The following is a 25,373-nucleotide window of genomic DNA, read 5'->3' as shown; positions in this document are numbered from 1 at the left end:
GTCTTTAAGGAGAAGCTAGATAGCTATTTGTTGGCGTGCTGTGAAGGGAAATCTGGTATAGAAAAGGACTGAATGAGGCATCTCTGGGGTCCTTTAAACACTCAGATCTGTGGATCTGTAGATTCAATTGAATTGAATTGAATTTCTCAATAAGTAGTATCAAAATGGATTGTCATGGAGAAAACTTCCTGGGAGTAAATCCCCCTATATTATTTATGCTGAATCCCAGAAAGACCTACAATGGCCTGTTGCTTGGATTGTAGAGGAAGTCTTGAATTTTAGTTAAACTTTCCTCATGGTTTTAGCTGTCAAGAATGCAGGATAACCTCCATGCCATAGAGGAAGGCAAAGCCCACCTTGGGGATCTTGTGGGAGGACAAGCCATGAATCATATGGAATGGGCAAGCACAGATGGGCTACGATCCAAATCAGTGGAGAGAAAAGTACATCGATTCTATAACAGATCTCTTAGAATGTGGTAGTTGTGATCTAAATAATTGCTAATTTTATTGTTGTTATTAATAGCTAGTATTTATATAGCACTCTAAGGCCTGCAAAACACTCTATAAATATCTCATTGGATTCTCTCGACAGCCCTATGAGATAGGCAATTAGAGGAAGGAAGGGCCCTCAAGGATAGAGGGTAAAGAGGAATTGTAAGTTTCCAATCTGGTGTCATCTTGCAGAATTGTGAGTTCTTGAGATTCAGAAACTCAGGAGAGAATCTGGGTTGTAAGTGATTAAGATCAAAATAATAAAGATTAAGAAGCCATGCTCTAATGGGATTTAGATACGTAAGCTCTTTGATGTGGATACTTCCTCTAGTAAATCAGATTGCAGCCAAATAAATCTGCCCAGCCTGTATGGCTGATCTAATTTGTCCCATAAGTTCAGTGCATCATACCTACTGGGAGCCCTCTTCACTTTCTTTTGAACCCCCTGTCCTCCATTAGTTATTCATTTCTCTCAATACATGGCCAAAGCATCTCCTTTTCTGATCATACATTTTGATGGCCATCGTTATTCTAATTCTCCTCCACTATTTCATGTCTAGAAGATGTTGCAGCCTGATCATTCCTAATAGGAATCTAGCCACTGCTCTCCGAGTTCTAATTTTTATTTCTTTAATGATTGCCATGTTTCATGCTACAAGACTGGAGACTCCTAGGATAGGCATTCAGGGAGAAGTCTGAGGTCATTGCTGAACTCTGGAAGGCCACTCGATGATAAGTACATAATAGTATAAGCTTGGATTTTGAAAGAGAGTGAAATTTCCAGTCCTAGGTTGGAGATGGGGATAAAATCACCAGCAATTCAAAAATATGTTCCCAGCTTATTTGCAACATATGGAGCAAGTATTTTCCAAAAGTGCCTAGTTACCATAACAACAACCATTTCATGTAGCTTAAAATGTTAAGTCCAAAGCATTGTCTTTCTTTTTTAAAAAAGGAAGAGAAAATTTGGCAGGACATCACAGGGTCTTTCAACCCTCTTCAAAAGACGAGACGCGCCAAAGAATCAAGCCACACATTTCTTGGACAAGTTTTGTATGTGGATCAGAGAAGAGAAAGCTGGATGAGCCCTTCAAAATGCTCAGGTCCCACACGTTCCCCTCCTCCAGAGAAGGGACGGGAGCTTCAGAGAAGGCACTGACCCAAGGGAATGCAGGTGTTAGACAAAGAAGAAAGGCAGAAACTCCAGCCTTGATGTCCTAAGATTGTGTTTTCTGTCCCATATATAGCACTTTCCCTGAGGTAGTCAACATGATCAAGACCTACGTAATAAAGAATGTGCTAATCACTGGGGAAAGGCAGAAGGGCAAGAACGCAGCCCATGCACAAAGGGGCAAAATTGTGTAAATAACTGGGTGAATGCAAGATATAGATGGTGTTAATTGGAAGTAATCTCAAAGAAGTCAATAGAAGGTAGGAAGGGGCACTAAGAAAGATCTTTTCTGAAGGCAGGATTGGGCTGAGGCCTGCCCACAGGTAGTAAATGTCAAAAGCAAGACGCCATGCCAGGTATTCCTAACTCCAAATGTAAGGGTTCTATTCACTACCCTACACTACCTCTACAGAACTTGGACCGTAGGATGTCAGAGAGGGAGACATCAGAGACCACGAGATTCAGATCTCTTAATAAGAGGAGGGGAAGGAGCGGTGCTTGCTGTTCATGCTCAGAGAAGACCAAAATGGCATCACTAAGTTGAGTCCAAGATACAACGTGTTCAACTGTGGCCAATCAGGCCAACATAAGCTTGGCAGGCTCTACCACAAATACTCCACGTGAACATCTGGAGTGAAAAGGACTTATAATTTGCAAATTTCTCATAGACTACAGTTTTCAATGATGGGGGCTTGTCATTTGGAGTGGTTCTGTCCCAAGTTCTTCCCTGTCTCATAATCTGTTAGGTTCTTAGTAAGTGCTAAATTGGTACTTAACAATTCTCTAGTTCACACCTTTGGTTCCGACCTTTAAGGGGAGTTTACCGCTTTGAACTTCTGAGGAGGAGTTTACACAACCTTTAAAAGGAGCAAGTTCATTGGTTGAAGTAATTTTCCCACAAGCCCGGTAGTTCTCAAACACCTATTCTCTGGGAGGATAAAAGAAGACAACATTGAGCAAGGAGTGAGTCTACTCTAGAACAGAGTTGGGACGGCTCTCTGGAGGAAGAAGAGTCTAGTCTGGGATTGCGTTGAGACAACAGATCTCCTCCCAGAGAGCCATCGGCAGTTTCTGGAGACAACAGAACATTACAATAATCCAATAGAGTTCTTAAGAGAGACCTTGAGAGTGTCCTTCTATCACTTTTTCCGAACATCTTGTGAGCACCTGTCCTGTGTGCGTTCTCTAGTCTTTTTGACAAGCGTATCTTTGGCACTTGAACAATGTGACCAGCCCAAAAAGAGATGCCCTCTCTGAAATACGTGCAAGAGAGAAGAGCTATTATACTGACCGCCAAACTTAAAGAGCTTCAGAGCTATGGTGCTGACCCTATTGCTGTACACTGGACAGCCTACCAGTGCCACGCCAGGAAATTCAACAGCTTCCATTTGAATCAGCTTATAGTCTTTTGAAGTTAAATGATTTACCACTGCTGCCGTAGCTGACTTTTGTATTCCTCTAATTCTTTTTGAAAGTGTCTGACAACATCACTGAAAACGTGGCAAAAAGCAGATATCTGTTTTGCTCCATTGGTGACTGGGAAAGTGCAAGAGAATCATCCATTATGGACCTGGTAAGCATCCCACCATGAAACTGATCTACAAGACTAATGAATCTTCCTAGACAACTGAATTTTGTCATTATCATCCATAAGCCTTGATGATTGACAATATCAAAGTTTGGGTCAGATTAGTGAACGTTGTATGGGTTTCTCTGTTCTGTTCCTGACATTTTTCCTTGAATTTTGGGGCAGCAGATACCATATTGACCATTCCTCAGCCCTTTATGAAGTCATACTGGCTTTTGGAGAGGAGCACCTTCCAAGGGAAGATTCAGCCTATTAATGATGAATTTGCCAAAAATCTTGTCAGCAATAACTGAGAGAAATATTAACCCTACCTAGGATATACTATAAGATATTTATTTAATATGTATGGGGAGGGGGTGGAGGGGAGGAGGGGAAAAACTCTGAATAGAAGGGAATACAAGGGATAATGTTGTAAAAAAAATTTACCTATGCATATGTACTGTCAAAGAAAATGTTATAATTACAAAAATTAATAAAAAACAAAATAAAATATATTTTAAAAAAAGAAATATTAACCCTATGATTGTCAGAGAGAATAATCTATTTCCTTTTCCTTTATGGAGATGGACAGAGGAGGCATCCTTAATCTCCCGGGGGATAACCTCTTCTTGTCATAGAACTTGGAAAAATTCAGGCAGCTTTTGTATGAGCAGTGAACCTCCTTTCTTGTATAAATCAGTAGGAATAGGTTCAGCACAGACACCTTCACACAAGAGGAGCCTAATGGCTTGCAAAAACTTTTCTTCAGTTGAAAGTTTGTCTAGAAAGGAATTGACTTCAGCCTGAGGTATCCAGTCAATGGTTCAGCATTGGTTCATGGTCTATTGAGAAGACTGTGGAAGTGTTCAGCCCATCTGTCCAAATTCATGTCCTTATCACTAATCCATATGGTTTCATCAGCCCTGAGCAGTTAAGTTACACCATAGGTCTTTGATGCATCCATAACTTCCAGAGCATTATAAAAGCACTTTGGATTGTTACTATCAGCATAAAATTGGATTTCATCTACATTCTTATTAGCCAAGAATCCTACATCTCTTTAATCTTGACTTACACTTTACTTTTGATGTATTTAAATATTGCCTTCTTAGAGATGGATTAATTATCCTGCTAGTAAACTCTCTACAAAGTTATTTTTTCATTTAACAGCTTCTAGATTTCCCCATAATTTTCATCAAACCAGTCTTGATGATTTCAAGTTTTTTGGGTCAGAAGAGTACTAAATTTACTCTGTATATCAAAGTTGCCTATTCCTTTTCTGAAGGAAAAGTTGCCTTTTCTCTGAAAGTTGCCTATTTCTTTTCTGTTCCACTTTTGCCAGCCAGATGTTGGCTCAACTTTCCTTCCAAGTTGGCAAGACACTGTTCATGCTCAGAGAAAGCTCTGATCTGATGACCTTAAGTCTCCTGGTAGTCACCTTGCCTTCGTGATGCCACTTTTGCTGAATTCAAATGTTTAGCCTGAAGAGGATAAGTTTTGATCAGTCCAGCACTCTGTGACATACATGGCCTTTGTGATGATCACATCCTGTCTGTTTCTTCTCCTTATAATATTTTTGTTATTTGTCCTTCATTTTCTATTTTTATTGTTGGGATTACTAGGTGAGAACTGAGGTTGTCTGGATGGTGACAAGGTGAGAATTCAGGTTTTCTGGACAATTACAAGGTGAGAACTCAGGTTGACTTGATAGAGGGGGCAAAGCTCATTGGCTGGGGTGGTTCTTCCCAGAAGCCCTTGCATTATCCCACGCCCATTCTCTGGGAGGATAAAAAGAGACAGCAATGGGCGCAGAGGGCAGATCGGCCTGGAGAAGGATAAGAGCTGGAGGAGATTCAGAGCCAGGATTCAAGAAGAGAGACTCTGAATTGCATCAGGCTTGACGGAGCTCTCTGCAGGAAGGGAAGTCACTTCTTTGGACAAGAGTTAACAGCAACTGCCTGGAGACAACGGTTCATTACAGGAAGAAGAATCTGTCTGAGAGATTTGAGTAGAAGACACAGCAGATCTCTTCCCAGAGAGCGATCCAGCAGCTTCTAGAGACGACAGCTCGTTACAATTGGCGCCCAACGTGGGGCAAGGACTTTTGCTTATCCTGACAAGAGGAGCTAGACCAGACCTTCGCAATTTGGCGCCCGAACAGGGACAGACACAGTCCTGATTCCAGTGGAAAAGCTTCCAATCTAGATCTCAGTCTCTCTGACCCAGAACCGTGAGTAACGAGGAAACTTTGTTAAAGATTAAGTGAGCGTGCTAATAGATAAATAAGGAACTTAACTTGTGAAGGGCTAAACCAGGAATCTCTTATAGCTGAAATGGGGCAGATGTTAGCTATATTCAATCCCTGGACCTCAGCCGACTCAACCTCAGCCCCAGACGCAACCTCAGCTCCATTCAGGAGTGGTACTATAGAGAGTATAATCAACATAATTGAGGAGCAGAGTTTACTTGTAACCTGGGTACAGATTGCTAAACTCTTGGCTGCATTAAGACGCACATCCCCTTGGTTCTTAGAGGAAGAAAAGATAGATGTAGATAAATGGAAGCTAGTGGGATATGAAATGAAAGAATTTCAAGCAAAAAATGGGCCTCGTTCAATTTCTGCAGAAGTATTTTATATCTACAACATAGTTCAATTAGCCTTAAACTATCAAGCAAGTTGTAGGAGAAGGAAAAGTTCTAAAAATGAACAGAGGAGGAAGTGTGAGGAAAAAAGGAAAGATCAAGATCTTTCCCTAGAGCAAGAGGATTTAAATGAGGAATTATGGTATGATTCTCTTGAAGAAGCTTCAACCCTGCCTAGAGAACAGATTATTGACAGGCCCACATCAACCCCACCTTCAGAGATGGAGGAAGAAAGAGGGGAAGAGGCAGAAACACAAACAGAATTGCCTGTGAAGAAGCCTAAGCCTATGACAAGATTAGAAAAAGCATTGGTTAAAGCTAAGAGAGAAGGACAGGATATAAGTGATTTTATACATGCATATCCTGTGATTGAAAATACTGACTCTGTAGGTAAAAAAAGGAGAAGATATGCACCTTTAGATTTGAATACAATTAAGGATTTGAAAAAAGGTTGTACCCTTTATGGGGCTACATCAGCTTATGTCAAAATGTTACTAGATGGTTTGTCTTATGAAGTCCTAACCCCGAATGATTGGAAATCCATAGCAAGGACATGTCTGGAGCCTGGAGAAAATTTATTATGGCTTGCGGAATTTTATGAATTATGTAAAATTCAAGTCAGATGCAATTTGGAAATAGGAGTTAACACACAATTCACTTTTGAGCACTTAGCTGGTGAAGGTCAATATGGAGAGAATTCGGAACAGATTAATTATACCATGACAATATATGAACAAATTGCTAAGGCTGCAATAAAAGCTTGGGGTGTCCTTCCTGGACAGAAAGATCGTGGAGAGGCTTTCACTAAAATACAGCAAGGTCCCAATGAACCTTTTGCAGATTTTGTGGGACGTTTGCAAACTGCTGTCAAAAGAACTATTGGAGAAAATTCAGCTACAGAAATAATGACCAGACATCTGGCTAAGGAAAATGCCAATGAGATTTGCAAAAGAATTATATGGGGATTAGACAAAGATTCTCCTTTAGAGGAGATCATAAGACGCTGTGCTACAGTGGGAACAAATGCTTTTTACACCCGGACAATGATGAATGTGGAAAGACAGGGTCCCTCCTGGCAAGGGCCTTCTAGAGAAACTCGGCGATGTTTTCAATGTGGAAAAATTGGACATCTAAGAGCTCAGTGTAGGTATGGAGATACAGTGAGAAGACAGGGTGAAAGAAGACCTAAAACCCCATGTCCAAAATGCAACAGAGGACTCCATTGGGCATCAGAGTGTAGAATGATTCAGGGAAATGGGATGAGGGGCCCAGGTCCAGGGCCCCTGGCAAAAAAGACTTGGGGCATGATGGCAGCTGATGTTACACCCAAAGAACCTTTAGAAGGCCAGGACTCTGATTTGATCAACCAGCAGAAAAGCAATCACATGGCAGAAAGGGATTACCTGATAAGTGAGCCAAAAGGCAATCAGATTCCAAAAATGGATTACACTTGGGGAGAATACAGGCCTTTTAAACCAACAGGGCTGTGCCCAGTGCAAACAACTCCAATGTAATTGTCAGATGATGAGAAGAGATTTAGAAAGTGGTAAATAGAAGGAAATTAGATAGGTTAACTGCCTGGGAGAGAGGGTTTGCTTGTATTTCTTCAGCAGGAGAAGGAATCAGATGGGTGCCAATGAGTCATATTCGGCTTGTCCATCAGAGAGAGACAGAAAAAGAGAAAGACCTCAAAATAAAGGAGAAGATCTAAGAAACATCTTACACCGAAAGAGCATGGATAATAAAAAGACTGTTAAAGAACTTTAAAATCAGCAGGAATCATTGGACTTCCTCACACAAGATGAGACTAATGGACAATGGACTTATGGACATTTATAAATTTTCAATTTATGATTATTTGATTATGATTATGTTATATACTTCTAGCATGTGTTATGTTACTATGTTACTATGTGCTTATGTAATTTATGTAATTATCTGTAATACTTCCCATATTGATGGATTTATGTTTCAAGGTCATGACTGTCCTATGTTCTAAATCAAAAGAAAGGGGGAGATGTTGGGATTACTAGGTGAGAACTGAGGTTGTCTGGATGGTGACAAGGTGAGAATTCAGGTTTTCTGGACAATTACAAGGTGAGAACTCAGGTTGACTTGATAGAGGGGGCAAAGCTCATTGGCTGGGGTGGTTCTTCCCAGAAGCCCTTGCATTATCCCACGCCCATTCTCTGGGAGGATAAAAAGAGACAGCAATGGGCGCAGAGGGCAGATCGGCCTGGAGAAGGATAAGAGCTGGAGGAGATTCAGAGCCAGGATTCAAGAAGAGAGACTCTGAATTGCATCAGGCTTGACGGAGCTCTCTGCAGGAAGGGAAGTCACTTCTTTGGACAAGAGTTAACAGCAACTGCCTGGAGACAACGGTTCATTACAGGAAGAAGAATCTGTCTGAGAGATTTGAGTAGAAGACACAGCAGATCTCTTCCCAGAGAGCGATCCAGCAGCTTCTAGAGACGACAGCTCGTTACATTTTATAATGGATTTTTTTCAAATATATGCAACATTCATCTTTCCAAAACCTTGTGTTTCAGATTTTTCCCCTCTCTTCCCTCCTCCCCTATATAGCAAGCAATATAATATAGGCTAAACATGTGCAATTCATCTAAACATTTTCTAATATTCGTTGCTGTGCAAAAAATTCAGATCAAAAGGGGGAAATAAGAAAGAAAAGAAAAGAAGCAAACCAAGAACAACAACAAAAAGTGAAAATAGTATGTTTTTATCCACATTCACTCTCCATAGTTCTCTCTCTCCAAATGTGGATGCATTTCTCCATCCCAAGTCTATTGCAATTGCTTTGAATCACCTCATTGTTGAAAAGAGCCAAATCCATCACAGCTGATCATCACATAATCTTGTTGTTACTGTGTTCCTGGTTCTACTCATTTCATTTAATTCTATTAATAATTTCTAGTAATATTCCATAATATTCTATTACATTTATATACCACAACTTATTCAGCCATTCCCCCAACTGATGGGCATCCACTCATTTTCCAGTTCCTTGTAACTACAAAAATGGATGCTATAAACACTTTTGCACATGGGGGTCTTTTCCCCTTTTTATGATTTCTTTGGAATACAGACCTTAAAATTGCCCTTCATTTTCAAAGAGAGCCAATGACATCATAGATAACAGGTGGTGTTTTAACTTATGCATGAATTGGATATCATTGAGGCAGCCTCATGCAAAGCTATCAGCTAAATTCCAGAATTATCACAGTCCAATGGCAAGATAAAAGTCAACACTTTGGATCACAATAGATGACCTTGGAGTCTTTGTTGTCTGACCAAGCTCTCAATGCTCCACAGCTCCCGCTTCATTCACCTTCATGGCTATTGGAACAAATTTTTCCCATCTGCCAATTCCACCAGGGAAGCCACAGACATCCCCCTAACTCACCAATGGATCTGAGGCCTCTCAATGACAGAGTCTATTAATTCCAAAGCTTGCTGCAAGGGTGGGTCCATGAAATTTTATTGCATTTAGGTAAATGAAAGTTGGTGTCAGTAATGAGAAGACCATAAAACATACAAGTCTTCAGCAGCAAGTGACCTTTGCTGCTTTTCTGATTCCATTCCTCCCCAAAACTCCCTACAATGTCTGATAATCAATTTGTGCCTACTCTGAGATTAAGATTACAAGGATTGTTTGTCCTTTTTTAGTACTTTGATGATTAGAGCCTCCAAGTTTTCGCAAAATGTTTCTTTTGACGTGATCAAGATTTATCATAGTAGGAGCATATGCACTGATGAGGTGGTATAGATGCTCCAAATCTTTCCACACCAAATTCATGCCATTCTTCATCACCATGACCACCCCAGAAACCCGTGAATCCTGCTTCAACTTTGGTAAGCTGACCTTCATTTGCCAGTCGTATGTCGCTCATGACTGCTATTTGGATGAATTCTTTTATAAGAGCTGTTCCCCTTTCATGTCTACTGGATTCTTGTCATCCATAGGTGTATATGCATTCCAAGGTCAAAGAGGAGAGGATTATCCTTGCAAAAATTTGTGCACATTTTTTGTTTCAACTCTCACCTGCCAAAGCAAGTAGATCAGGATCAGGTGAAATGAAGCAGACAATCTAGTCCCTTCTCACACTGAAAGGTGATCAGTGGGATCCTTTAAAATGCTGTTTTGAAATCCAGGGAGCTGCCAAAATCCAATGCTGCTTCAGTCCAGTGAGAAGACCACCCGATGGCCTTGGCCACTTGTGTGAAGAGTTATGACTACACTCTCAGTAAATCCACCTCCATAGGACTTTGCTGTAGGCAAAGATAGTAAAAAAAAACAATAGATGATGTCTTTTGACTTGCACATAAATTGTATTTAAGTGAGACAAGGTGGCAAGAAGTCATCAGCCTCACTCTCTCTTCCAGAATCATCAAAGTCTAGTGGCAAGGTACAAGCCAAGATGAATAGCGGTGGCTCAGGATGCAGTGGATGACCTTGACGTCTTTGATGTCTGACTAAGCTCTAAGCACTTCACAGTACCTGCTTCAGCTGCCTTCATGGCCCATTCACAAATTCACATTTGTTGGACACATTCACAAGTTCACATCCACCTTATCCTCTGGGGGAAGTCTCCACGTGCTTGGGATGGGTAACTTCTCTAATTCACTGATAAGTTTGAAGCTCCTCAGTTACCCTCAACATGATTTAGCCTGTCTGCCCAAATGATTTTGGATGTGGCTACCACATAGGTGACAACTTCTTGGACCCACAGGTGAGAGATGTATGGGAGGTGGACACCAAAAATGGAAAGAAGCCCTGAAAAGCATTCAGCAGCTTTTACACCAAATATACTAGTCTCGTCTGAATACCCATACATTCAAAGAAGAGGGGAAGTAAATTTTCCAGTTACCTAGGTAATAATAATTGCTCACATGATACAATATCAACCCATCCTGAAGCTTAAAAAATGATTTTCCTCACAACAATGTCGTGATAAAGATTATTATCCCAATCATGCAGAGAGAGAAGGAAAAAGACTTGTCCATTGTCACCCAACAAGTGTATAGCAGGGCTTCAAATGTAGGGTGTGGGACTCCACATCCAGCTTGCTTTTTTACTTTTGACCTCTACTAACTTTGTGACAATGGACAGCTTCCTCAACTCTTCTGAGCTTCTCTGACTACAGAATTTTCGTTGACATTGGTAGGTGGAGTTTTCTCAATAAAAGTTCTCAATACCATTGAAATTACAAATTCAGACTTTCTTCCACTGCCCCCTGCAAGCACACACTTAAAAACAGCAATGACCTCACGAGCCTCTTGCAAGCACCAAATGATAAAAGGTTTTATAAACATAAAACTCCCCACAAGTGCCAGCTCTGGTTTTTATTCATCTCATTCTTCTAATCCTTTTATTCAATGGAGTTCAGACAGGAATGGTCCTGGAATAAAGTATTTTGCCACTATTATTTTTTTTAAAACCAATGTTCTTTGGACTGCTGCACGTTAGGTAGAGAAAATAATTGTTCTTTATAATTGAATAAAAGTACTAGTATATTGGGATATCAGCTCCTCTTCCTTCAGCCCACTGGCAGCATCCTCAGTAGAAATCCTCTGGTATACAAGATTAAAAGAGTGATCCATGCCTTTTTCTGTCCCCACATTTCATTTTGAAAACTTTCCATCCCATGTTGTTCGGAGATGATAAGAGTTAGGATGAAAACATCTATTAAAAACACTGTTTTGATATTTTTAAGGATCAATGTTGTGTTCAGGCTAGTGTTGGCAACAGTTTTATTTGTGATTATGTCTCAGTTGTAATGCAGTTTACTCATTAGAGTATCAAGGCTATATTGAATCTGAAATCTTAAGCATTGGGTAACTAATGTTTACTTTGGCAGCACATTTTCTAAAATTGGAATGACACAAAACAGGCTAGCATGGCCCCTGCACAAAAATGACAGGAAATTTTGAGAAGCAGTCCATATTTTTGCAAACGAAATTAACTGCTTTAAATTGGATGGGAAAATCTTTTACATTTTTCGAATCTAAAAGCCAAAATTGGGAAACATCTTGAAGACATTTATTAGTGTCTATATCTTCATAGTAAATATGATAAATTTCAAAGAACCAATCAAGTCTCTCATAACACAGAACAGTGACAAAAAACCTAAGAATGAAGGCGAACATTTTATATTAATCTTTTTGTTAACACATAGATTTCAACCAATATACTGACATATTTTGTATAGTATCATCTAGTTGCACATACTCAACTGGTATAGATTCAATCTAAATTAAATTAAGAAAAATGCTTTTAAAAACTATTGAATACCAAAAAACATCATCTGGGCATAGGAGGGATTAATTTTACCCTTAGATAAAGGTAAATCAAACTAAGAAATGTTTTTATACTGGATGACAACAAAGAAGAAAGTATTTTTGTTTCCTAATAAGGAAACAAGTATTTGCTTTTCTCACATTGTCTTAAATTATAAAAGCCACAGAATTCTGAGCTATTACTGTTATGAATTTTTAAAGAATAAGAAATTGTCCTTGGTAAATTATATTACCTAGGCAAGTTCTAATTACTAGGTATATTCTTATAGTTCATATAGTATTCAGAGATGTTGAGTGGATACACATACAATTGTTGATTTAAAAAAAATTGAGGAATTTATAATTGTCTCCCATCCATTTTTTTGAGAAGATAATGTCAAAAAGATTATGTATCAGTTTTGTGCATATTAATGTTTATGTAAGCAGAAAAAAACTTCTAATGCACTTTAAAAAGGAATTAAGTAATTACATTATACAGAAAAGTGAAAAGACTGCTGAACTTGGACTCAGGAAGGTCTGAATTCAAATCCTGCCTTAGAAATTTATTAACTATGTGACTCTGGCTAAATTTCAGGCCCAGTGTCCTCCTCTATAAAGTGGAGATTATAATAGCTACCTCAAAGGACTGCTGTGAGGACCTCATGAATTAACCTATAGAGAATGCTTTGCAAATATATATATATATATGTATATATGTAATATACATATATATAGATATATACAAGGTATTATTTGTCATCTCAAGTACTTAGTGCCAAAGATTATGATAGAAGTTTAATTTTTATAGCCTAGTTGCACTTTTTACTATTTATTTTTGTAATCTCCATCAAAGTAAGCCCAGTCTCTTTAAAGATGATTTTCCATACTTTTTTTATCATGATGCCTTAGTACTGTGTTGCTATCACCATTATTTCCAGTGAATGGTGAATTAACCTCAGGAAAAATATTATTTAAGGGGTCAGGCTTTGACCTGAGAACTGAAGAATGGAAAACATTGTGGCAGCTGAAGAATGGAGCATTCAATAGGGAGAATTTAAATCAATTGAAGCTAATTCAATACGTATTTAATAAGTACGTATTATGCATCAGGGTCCTATGTGTGGCACTGAGGATACTTAGATAAAAGGGGAAAATAAACCTTGCTTTTAAGGAGCTGAGGCCTGAATGGTGACCCTCAAGCTAGTCCCTTAATAAAGGGAGGGCACTATCTGGGTGATGAAAAAGCATGGGGGGGAGGGGGCAACTAGGTGGCGCAGTGGATAGAGCACCAGCCTTGAATTCAGGAGGACCTGAGTTCAAATATGGTCTCAGACACTTAACACTTCCTAGCTGTGTGACCCTGGGCAAGTCACTTAACCCCAGCCTCAAAAAAAAAAAAAAAAAAAAAAAAAAAAAAAGCATGGCAGGAAGAGTACAGAGTATGAGCCAAGGTCTAAGGTGAATCTTGTACAGAGACAACAGGGAGAAAGTCAACTGAGTTTGCAGTTAATGGGTGTAAGAGACCTTCCTGAATTTCAGTCATAATCACAAAATTGGAGAATCATAGGGACACTTGGCATCCAGAACTCTCAGTAGCTGAATCAAGATCCAACCCATCCATGATCAGAATCCCCATTGTAATGTTCTGGCCAAGAGGCAGATGAAGCAGCTCAAGGTCACCTGAGATCAGCAAAAATTCAGCTTAGTTTGAGAAGGGATCTTGTTTTTGGCAGCTGTGGAAATACTCAGTTGTCATTGCCACTGTGTCATGGATTGGCTTTGTCCCCCACAAAAGAAGCAAAGGTTGAGGATCCAGGCAATAACTGGGAAAAAGAATCAATGGATTTGGCCATGGAACAGGAGAACTGTCCATGGTGGCCACAAGCAAAGGCATGTTTTCTGTACCTCTGTGTAATGTCTTTGAAACCTCTTTCACTGAGGTCTGGCACCCACCCACATATTTTGGCTTGACCTAACCCCAATTCTGTGTAAGGAGAGTCTTGGTCACGGGCCTTGTAAGCTCTCTAAGCATAATATATTCAATTTAAATTCACATTTTCCTCTCCATGTCCACAGCACATTGTAAGGCAAAGTAACAATGGAAATGGAAATGCTGAACTCACAACAAACAGTCATTTCTCAGTTGAAGAAGTAATTCCTGTCCTAAACCTACCACCAAAGGTGTTGGATTTCGAAGACTTGTTTCATTTCTCATCCCAGGCAGACTTATGGTCTTACATAAAAACCTGAATTTCCAAGAAACCAAAGACCTAAACTCAGCCATCTTTCTCATTAATTCTTCCCTGATCACCTTCCCCCAAAATCACACCATTTTTCATTTTCTCACATGTCAATTCTCCTTGTATTTCATTTATTTGTAATAGACTAATAAGAGTGGAGGCAAAAAGGTCTGAATATGACTCTTGCCTCAAAACATTGATGGGTCATGAGACAATAAAAATAGCTAGTAATCCTATAATAATTTGAGGTTTCCAGTGCATTCTACAAATCTTATTCAATTGAAAGCCCAGAACAATACTAGGAAGTCAGTTTTATTGTTATTATCCATATTTTATAGATGGGAAAACTAAGTAAGAAAAAATTAAAAGAATTTCATACAGTCATAGATTTATAAAGAAGCCAAATTTGAATTAAGGTGATCCTCCTGATTCCATGTTCAGTGTTCTAGTCTCCAAAGGGGCCGTGAAAAAGTTATTGATATTCCATCAGCCTCAGTTTCTTCATCTCTAATGTGAGTATATTTATACTACTTTCCTTACAAAAGTATTGTGAGGATCAAATGAGGTAATGTATATAAAAGACTTTGAAATTTTTAAAGCTCTCTCTAAAGTTAAATATGATTAGTTGTTATTGTCCCAGTAGAAAGTTTCTTGAATTCAGATTTTTTTTTTTAAAATCCATTACAATTTAATTCAACAAGTGTTCATTAAATATCTAGGTCCTGTAGATACAGTCCAAAATGAACTTGACTTTGCTCTCAAGGAGTCCTGCCTCTGATGAAGGAAAACTACACACACAAACAAATATATATATATTCATGCGAAGACAATAGAAAATATAGAGTCGATCCAAAGGCACCCCAAAGGGCTGAGGAGTTAGGAAGTACGAACAATTGCAGAATTCAGGAAAGGTCACTCAGAAGAAGTGAGGCTTGAGCAAAAAACAGAGGTAAGGAGAAAGGACATACCAGCTATCGAGGACAGTGTGCATGAAGGCACAGAGAAAGCTCATAAAAAGATATGTCTAAAGTACAGCAATAAGACCAAATGGGTTTTTAATAAAAAGTACATGAATAATGGGTAACCAAAGTAACCCATTGCACAGCTTTCTCCTCCAATCTCTAGACTAACAAAAAGTGAATCCAATTTCGGGGTTACTATTCCTTTAGGCATAATTTAAGATTCACCAGATTACTTTGGGAAATTTCCAAATATACATGTGAATTTATTTCCATGAAAGTATACAAAGAGCTCTAACTCCCTTATATGTATCCAAAGTAACACATGCAGATTTGGCAGGGACAGTCCCTATTTATTCCACAGGAAAAGGCATCAAGTTTCAAGGATTCATAGAATCTTATAAACGAATACAGAAAGTACCAACAGCATTCACCGAGCTCATACACTTCTTTTACAAGGGAGCAAAACTTGGTGTTTCCAATTTACCACACTCTGGCATTCCAATGAAATCCATCTCTTTTGAATCATCCAGCACAATCCCTCCCAGACCCAGAGTGCTACCTTTGGTTTAAATGTTTTCCCCAGAACTTTCTACCACAAAGTAGATATCAGTAGTTCCTGGAGGGAACTGAGGGTCTGGAGGCTCAAACGGGCTTCTTGCCCTAGAACCTAGGCCTATTCTGCTGCATCCTACCACGGCAGGCAGAGGACCCAGAGAAAAAAATGCATTTACCACAAGGACAACATAGAGAATTAGGAAAAATAAAGTAAGAGGGTTTCAAAAATATGCAATAAAAGATCTTGTGGAAAGAATCTGAAAGAAAAATAAGGGGAAATGGAAGAGGAAATGGAAGAATCTGCCGGCTTTCTTTTAAGACATAATCTGGAATCTGAGTGGAGGCAGATTCGAGCCAGTCTGAGAAGCAGATACACATGCTCAGGCCTGAACTAGACAACTGATCTGGGCACTGTTTGGCAGGCTCAGCACCAGCCTCTATTTATTAGCTTTCAACTTCTTACAGTAAATGCCAAAAAAAAAAAAAAAAAAAGGGACAAACAGGAGAGATGTTGGGCTACAGTTGGAAACATCCTTGGAGTTTAATTCCAGGATATAGGCAAAAGTATGAACTAAGTTTATTATGGTTTCTGTCTTTACACGATCTCTCCTGCATGTACCCTTCTGTCCAGTCTCTTACCCAGCTGCCCCCATCATCAGGCCTCCTTTACCTTATGTCTGGACTGTTGCAGTCATCTCCTGATCTGTCTCCTGACCTCAAGGACCTCCACAGTCCAGCCCACCCTCCTCTGCTGGCAAAGTCATCTTCCTCAAAGACTGGTATACCCATGTCACCTCCCATCTCTCTGCCCTACCACTCACTGAACTGGCTCCCCAGCAACTCCAGACTTAAATTTGGAATGTTAACACCTTCACAATTCATCCTTTCCTATCTTTCCAATTTTCTAATTTTTAATAACTTCTACACACTTGAGGAGCCCATTCCACTGGTCTCTGTTATTGTTCCCATTCTACACACCATCTCTCATTCTTGGCTGGAATGCTCTGCCTCCTAAACTCAGATGGAGACCCTGCTTTTCTTTGGCCGTGACATCTCCCTGGTCCCCACTGCCTCGGGGGACCTAACACTCCTAATGCCTTCCCCTCCCCATCATGTCCTATCCACTAAGGGTATGTATTAAATTGTAGCCAGATATTCACATGCTATTTCCTCCAGTGGAATGGGAGGTTATAGAGGGCAGGAGCCATTATTGCTGTAGTTGCTATTGGCTGCCAATGCTGTTGCTGCTGCTATGATTGTTGCTGCTTCTGATATGTCCTATTACAGGAAGTCCCCTCCTAAAATGACAGGTTCAGACAAAAAAGAAAAATCCTACTAAATTCTGCAAAAAATTATGACAAAACAAAACCAAGCAAATTGTTGCCAACAACAAATTGACAAAAAATGCATTTCCTTGGTATCTTAACCTAAGGCGTTGTTTTCTCTATAAATGCTATTGATGTTTTCTTTTGTTTTCCCTTCATTTTTTAAAAGTTGTATTGTTTTCTTTGAAAATTACAAACATAAACAGATTACCCCTACTTCATAAAACGTATCTTGTTTAAAAAAATGAAACTAATAATACAGGGACCTTATCTGAAAGTGCACGCAACATTTCACATTAATAGCATCCCCAAACTCTCCATTTTAAAAAATTAACAGAAATCTATTTTGTCTCCTGGCCAACCTTAACCTTTATTGAAAAAAGAAGGGGAGAAGGCAAATTCCATATAACAAATGGGCATAGTCAAATAAAAATAAATTCCCTTCATATATATATATATATGTGTGTGTGTGTGTGTGTGTGTGTGTGTGTGTATGTGTATAAAAATATAGGTGTGTATGTGTATAAAAATATAGGTGAGTATGTGTACATGTATACATTACATGCTTGTGCCTTATTCTGTACCCTAAATAATCGCTCACCTCTGTCACTGATGGCAGCTTTCATCAACAGTCTTCTGGAATCACGAATACTCATTAGATTATTTATCATTATCCCTATAGGTTTCAAAATTATATTTTCACTTTAATATTGAAGGTATTATAAAGTTTCTACTAGTATAGATGTCTTTCTCTATTTCTCTATATTTTTGTTTTATCATTGTTTAAGGCACTGTAATATTCTATTACGTTAATATGCCATAATTTATTCAGCCATTCTCCAACTGTTGAGCATACGGGCGGTTTCCAGTTTGCTGCAACTACAAATAAAGCAGCTGTGAAGGTTTCTGTAGAGCTAAGTCCTTTAGTAATTTTTCATCTTATTTTTCTAATAAAGCTCTAAGAGCAAAACAGTTGGGTGGAGATTTAGGAACAGCTTCATGACAATGGATTTTCTCCCCTCCACAAGACTGTACCCTTCACAGCCCTGCCAGCCAACAGTACAGTGTCTGTTTCCCCAGAGTGTGTATTTCCCCACATTTTTTGTCATGCCTTAAAATTTCTCCCCATATAATGGGTTCCAGGTGGTATCTTGAGGTTACTTTGATTTGTGTGTTTCTTGGATTCTGGACCTAGGCTTAAAATAGAGGAATCACAAGTTCTTAGTGAGAAATGCTGTGCCAAAAAAAGCTTACAAGTCTAATCAAAAGAACTTTAAACTAAAAAGAAAGGGCAAAGGAGAAAATGTCTATGGATCTCTACCAAGCACAGGAAGAAGAATAGCAGTCAAAATGCCAGAAATTCACAAGATAAAAAAGTCCAAGAAGGGAGCCAACAGCAAAATCCATGGTCACTGCATCGATGCACAAATGCATAAAGCAATAGAGTAAGAATAACAAGCAAAGTGAACTCAATGGAAGTACTTTTAATATTCTTGACAGCAGCAAATTTGGTAGGATGAGTCTTCAAATTAGAATATGGCTCTGGAAAAGGTCCCAACTCAAAAGGAACACAAAAGATAAAGGAGAGGTGTGCTGAGTGAGCATATGTGTGTATAAGTGCATGCTATTTATATATAAATATGTATATATTCATATGTATATACATATGTTTCATAAAAAGCATTTTATGTGTGTATATTTTAAAGAATATATTCTCCAGGGGCAACTAAGTGGTGCAGTGGATAGAGCACCAGCCCTAAAGTCAGGAGGACCTGAGTTCAAATCTGGCCTCAGACACTTAACACTTCCTGGCTGTGTGACCCTGGGTAAGTCACTTAACCCTAATTGCCTCAGTGATAAATATATATATATATACATATATATATATATATATATATATATATATATATATATATACACATACATACATATATATATACACACACACACACACACATATATATGTTGTGTGTATATATATATGTGTGTGTGTGTGTGTGTGTGTGTGTGTGTGTGTGTGTGTGTGTTAGGTTCTTACTAAGTGCTAATGAGATAATGAGATATTAGGTTTTTACTAAGTGCTAAGTTGGTACTTAACAATTCTCTAGTTCCGGCCTTTACTGGGAGTTTTACTTGTGAACTCCTGGGGAGGAGCAAGTTCATTGGTTGAAGTAATTTTTTCCCAGAAGCCCTTGCATTATCCCACGCTCATTCTCTGGAAGAATAAAAAAGGGCGGCACTCCAGAGAAAGAGAGTCTCTTGTTTGGACCAGACTTGAGGCGGCTCCCTGGAGGAAGAAGTCTCTCCTCTAGACTAGAGAGTGATCGGCAGTTTCTGGAGACAACAGCACGATACATATTGGCGTCCACAACATGGGACAAGGACTTTTGCTTATCCTGACAAGGACTTATTCTGAGCCCTTCAGAGGAGCTAGATCGGACCATCGCATGTGTGTGTGTGTGTGTGTGTGTGTGTGTGTGTGTGTGTATACATATATATATTCTCCAATATGGAAAATTTTTCAGAAGAGATGGATTGGAAATGTGGTGAACATCATTTAGGTGAAGATCAGGAGGAAAAAAGCTCAGAATGATATTGATATCAGGTTATATTACAGACCACTTGGACAGAAAGAAGAAAATAATAAGCGTGCAGGGCATAAGTCATAAGCTTGGCACATGATATTATATCAAAGGGGGAAATTACCCAGAATTACCAAATGTTAACAGGTCTTTGGTTTGAATCAATAATAATTGCATCCCTTAAAGGGCAAAGGAAGTAATAAGAGAGAATTCTATCCTGGATATTATGTTTACTAAATAAAAAGAATTAATTTCTGGGACATAAATGAGAAAAGATTAAAGGGAAGATAGTCCTTCCATTTGAATTTTTGACAGAAGAGAGGAAAACCAAGAATATCTGTCACATACCCTAGTTTCTCAGAGTGGAGGTCTAAAAGTCCAAAAGTCCAAAAGACAAATGGGATCCCATAGCCTGAAACTCTACAAGAGAAATCTGTCCATGACCAAGAGGAAGTTTTCAAGAAGGAAATTCTGGAGGCAAAAAAAGCATCAGCTCTGATAGTTGTCTGAACACATCCATATCTACTCACAGGGAACTCACTAATCAAATAAAGTTTTTCAGAGACGCATACATAAAATGGAATCAAAGACAAATAACAAGGTTGATGTTGAGGATTGGCATGAACCTATTAGAGTTGTGTCAGGAAGGAAAAAGCTCAAAATAAGGTTGGGAAGGAACTCTAAAGACCAGAATTTTATTGTTTGTTTGTTTCATTTTTTTATTGGGGGAAGGGAAAGATCAAAAAATAATAATGGATTGCTATCTGTGGTGTGAGATGATAATAAATAAGACAGAACAATGGAGATTTCCAATTTTATTTTTTTTCTTCTTTCTCTGCCAAGGAAAATTATCTTTGGAGTGAAAAGAACTGAAAAGAACTAATAATTATTGAAAAAAATTAAACAATCTTAGCCTAGTTATAGGGGTATAATGGACCATGGAGGTAATAGTCCAATGAAGAACGGTGCTTCTTTCCGAATGTCACATTTTGGAAGACACCAATAAGCTAAAAGGTACAGAGAAGGACCTTAAATTCTTCCCAAAGAAGGATCAGGTGAAGAAACTTAGGATGTTTCAGATGAACAGATTTAAAAGATTAATAGCCTTCCAAGATTGTGATGGCTGGCATGCGAAGGAGGGATAAGTCACCTGACCCAGACAAAATACATATGTAGGAACACACACAGGTACAAAAAATGACAAGTGTGATTACTGAGCTATTATGCACAATATTTCAGCCTAAGAGTTAACTATGAACTGCCTATTATGAGCCAGGAGTCATACAAGATGTTGTTATTGTTCAGTTGTGTCTGACTTTTTGTGACTCTGTGTGGGGGTTTCCTTGGTAGAGATGCTCAGTTGTATTTAACTTCTTGTGATTCTGGGTGGGATTTACTTGGCAGAGATACTTGAGTGCTCTGCAATTTCTTTTTCCAATTCATTTTACAGCTGAGGAAACTGAGGCAAGTGACTTTTCCAAGGTCACATAGCTAGTAAGTGTCTGAAGCCATATTTGAATTCAAGTCATCCTAACTCCAGGTGAGTACTCTAATTACTCTGCTGACTTGCTACCCTGTTACCAGGAAACAAACACAGATATAAGATTCACCTGCTTTCAGGGAGCCTTAGAAATCTATAAATAGATTTTATACATGAAAATTCAAGATATATATGCATAAGTACATTGTATAAATATATATATATACACACACATATGCAAAAATGTGTATATAAATATATATACATTGTATTTATGCATTGTGTAATATGTGTGTGTATACGCACACACACACACACACATAAACACACATACATACAAACAAATATGTATGCATAGAGGTTGATGAGAAGGGGACTCTAGCAACTGAGCGTAGAAAGAAAAGTCTCTTTCATAGGTTAAGAGAGAATGGGAGAAAATAATTGGAAAGACATTAAGTGCTCTTGGATAAGGCGAGCGAATATAAACAAGATGACAATACTCCCTAAACTAATCTATTTATTTAGTGCTATACCAATCAGACTCCCAAGAAACTATTTTAATGACCTAGAAAAAATAACAACAAAATTCATATGGAAGAACAAAAGGTCAAGATTTCAAGGGAAGTAATGAAAAAAAAAAAAAATCAAATGAAGGTGGCCTAGCTGTACCTGATCTAGAACTATATTATAAAGCAGCAGTCACCAAAACCATTGGTATTGCCTAAGAAATAGAATAGTTGATCAGTGGAATAGGTTAGGTTCACAGGGCAAGATAGTGAATAAAAATAGCAATCTAGTGTTTGACAAACCCAAAGATCACAACTTTTGGGATAAGAATTCATTATTTGACAAAAACTGCTGGGAAAACTGGAAATTAGTTTGGCAGAAACTAGGCATGGACCCACATTTAACACCACATACTAAGATTAGATCAAAATGGGTCCAAGATTTAGGCATAAAGAACGAAATCATAAATAAATTGGAGGAACAGGGGATGGTTTACCTCTTAGACTTGTGGAGGAGGAAGGAGTTTGTGTCCAAGGGAGAACTAGAGACCATTATTGACCACAAAATAGAAAATTTTGATTATACCAAATTAAAAAGTTTCTGCACAAACAAAACTAATGCAAACAAGATTAGAAGGGAAGTGACAAATTGGGAAAACATTTTTACAGTTAAAGGTTCTGATAAAGGCCTCATCTCCAAAATATACAGAGAATTGACTTTAATTTATAAGAAATCAAGCCATTCTCCAATTGATAAATGGTCAAAGGATATGAACAGACAATTTTCAGATGATGAAATTAAAACTATTTCCACTCATATGAAAGAGAGTTCCAAATCACTATTGATCAGAGAAATGCAAATTAAGACAACTCTGAGATATCACTACAAACCTGTCAGATTGGCTAAGATGACAGGAATAAATAATGATGAATGTTGGAGGGGCTATGGGAAAACTGGGACACTGATGCATTGTTGGTGGAGTTGTGAAAGAATCCAACCATTCTGGAGAGCAATCTGGAATTATGCCCAAAAAGTTATCAAAATGTGCATATTCTTTGACCCAGCCATACTACTACTGGGCTTATATCCCAAGGAAATACTAAAGAAGGGAAAGGGACCTGTATGTGCCAAAATGTTTGTGGCAGCCCTTTTCATAGTGGCTAGAAGCTGGAAAATGAATGGATGCCCATCAACTGGAGAATGGTTGGGTAAATTATGGTATATGAAGGTTATGGAATATTATTGCTCTGTAAGAAATGATCAGCAGGAGGAATACAGAGAGGCTTGGAGAGACTTACATCAACTGATGCTGAGTGAAACAAGTAGAACCAGAAGATCATTATACACTTCAACAACGATACTGTACGAGGATGTATTCTGATGGAAATGGAGATCTTCAACATAGAGAAGAGCTAATCCAGTTCCAATTGATCAATGATGGACAGAATCAGCTACACCCAGAGAAGGAACACTGGGAAATGAGTGTAAATTGTTAGCATTTTTTTGTTTTTCTCCCCAGGTTATTTTTACCTTCCGAATCCAATTCTTCCTTTGCAACAACAACAAGAACAACAAAATTCAGTTCTGCACATATATATTGTACCTAGGATATACTATAACATATTTAATATGTACGGGAATGCCTGCCATCTAGGGGAGGGGGTGAAGGGAAGGAGGGGAAAATTCAGAGCAGAAGGGAATACAAGGGATAATGTTGTAAAAAAAAATTACTTATGCATATGTACTGTCAAAAATGTTATAATTATAAAATTAATTTTAAAAATAAAATTAAATAAAATTTTAAAAAAGAGAGAATGGGAGAAACACCATGGGAGAAGGATAAATGTTTTCCCAATTTTTGAAAAAGAAAAGAATGGATTCTGTAAATTGTGAATCAGTGAGCTTGATTTCAAATCCTAGTAAACTTCAGAGAAAATGGCTAACTAAATGGTTAGTGAATATTGATAGAATGGAGTGATCAACTGAGTGGGTCTCCAGCCTAGAATGGAATCTCTGATTGTTCAAGTCTCTGCCCTCAGGGGTATGAAATAGGCCCGTTGGTACTTTGTTTAGAAAACATAAGAGTTTCTGATTTATCCACAGGAACTGAGGCTGTCCACCATAAGTTGGGGCTTTAGAACGAGGCCATGGTACTTCCTAGAAGATGATCAAGGGAACATTGAATACCCAGTGAACATGTGACATTTTTAGCCTGGACTCTTGAAAGGTCATATCCCTCAAGCTGACCTATTAAAGAAAGCTCAGCAACTCAGATGCTTGGCAGCTTCCTTTCTGAGGCTGAGGAATGGATGGGGTGAGCCAGGATTTCCTTTCTCTTTACAGGAACAATTAACATCTGCCTTTGGGTAAAAAGCCATGACAGCCTCCCCTCCTCCCCCATCACTGTATGTAGTAGAAGGGTCCCAGCCTCCTTTTGTCTTTTTTCCATTGTTAAAAGCACAAGAGTAGACTTACCTAGATCAGTGATGGCAACGGCATTGGGCTAGTAGTAAGTCACGAAGATCAGCCTCCTTATTTTACAGTTGAGGAAGTTTAAACCCAGACAGGTGAGATTAATCAAGGTGAATCACCCAAGATCACGAAGAAAGTGCTCCAACTGGGATAAAATCCTAGGTCCTCTACTTCCAAATCCAATCATCTTGCCACTGGCTCATTCTAGCCTTCTAGGGAAGGAGGGCTGCTGAAGAGGTTGGGCTTTTTGTGGAAATAAGAGAATCAGCCATATTGTCCCCTGTAGCTAGAGGTGTAGGTAGGGACTACAGTCATGGCAAGGGGGAATGCAAAACTTGGGCTTCTCCTTTTCCTTAGCAAGAGTTAGTTGAATACTGCAGGCACAATAGGAAGCAAGTTCATGGTCCATCATGCCATGTGTCTTCCAGATTAAGCACATGTTTGGTATTTAGAGCTCTTCATAAAATGGCTATAATCCACTTACTGCTGATGGCCCCTTTCTAACATCTACAGTAAAACTGATCTTGAAGACAGAGTAATAGGACGCTCCATCTCTCATCTCCATTCCTTTAAAGTGATTTGTCCTAATACCTCCAAGGATCTTCCTCCTCATTTTTGCAACCCCTCCTTTCTGGTTTCTGACCAAATGATATTTTTCCCTGATTTTCGTGATTCATTTCATTTGTAATAATTGAATATTGAACTGGTGCCTCTCCCCAGAATCACCTGATTTTTACTTTTTATGTCCTTTCTACAATTGAATAGAGATTTTCAGATCCCATATCTCTAATAGAATGGAAACTTCTTGGGGGCAAGGAATTACTTTTTGTCTTTGAATCTCCAGCACCTGATATGATGCTTTCACATAGTGGGCTCATTATAAATAGTTGCTAATTGATTGATTGGATGAGTGGCTGAATCAAGGGAAAGATTGTATAGGATGGGTGAAAACTGAGCATGCTTATAGGGTGAGAAGGATCCAACACATAGACAGAAATGGAGGGACAAAGAGGAAGAAAGAAAGGAAAGAAAGGAAAGAAGAAAGGAAGGAAGGAAGGAAGGAAGGAAGGAAGGAAGGAAG

At 38.7% G+C, this 25,373-nt stretch overlaps 1 non-coding gene and 1 pseudogene across 1 annotated transcript; one reads left to right on the top strand and one right to left on the bottom strand.

Annotated features, from left to right (window-relative positions):
* The window catches only part of LOC141552567 (small ubiquitin-related modifier 2 pseudogene), a 47,192-nt pseudogene that overhangs the window by 1,105 nt on the left and 20,714 nt on the right, over positions 1–25,373 (bottom strand).
* On the top strand, positions 11,736–11,842 carry LOC141559170 (U6 spliceosomal RNA). The gene has a single exon (XR_012487253.1). It is a non-coding gene; the product is annotated as a U6 spliceosomal RNA (small nuclear RNA).

Source organism: Sminthopsis crassicaudata, chromosome 2, assembly GCF_048593235.1.
Source record: "Sminthopsis crassicaudata isolate SCR6 chromosome 2, ASM4859323v1, whole genome shotgun sequence".
Lineage (NCBI taxonomy): Eukaryota > Metazoa > Chordata > Mammalia > Dasyuromorphia > Dasyuridae > Sminthopsis > Sminthopsis crassicaudata.
This window is presented reverse-complemented; position numbering and strand designations above follow the sequence as displayed.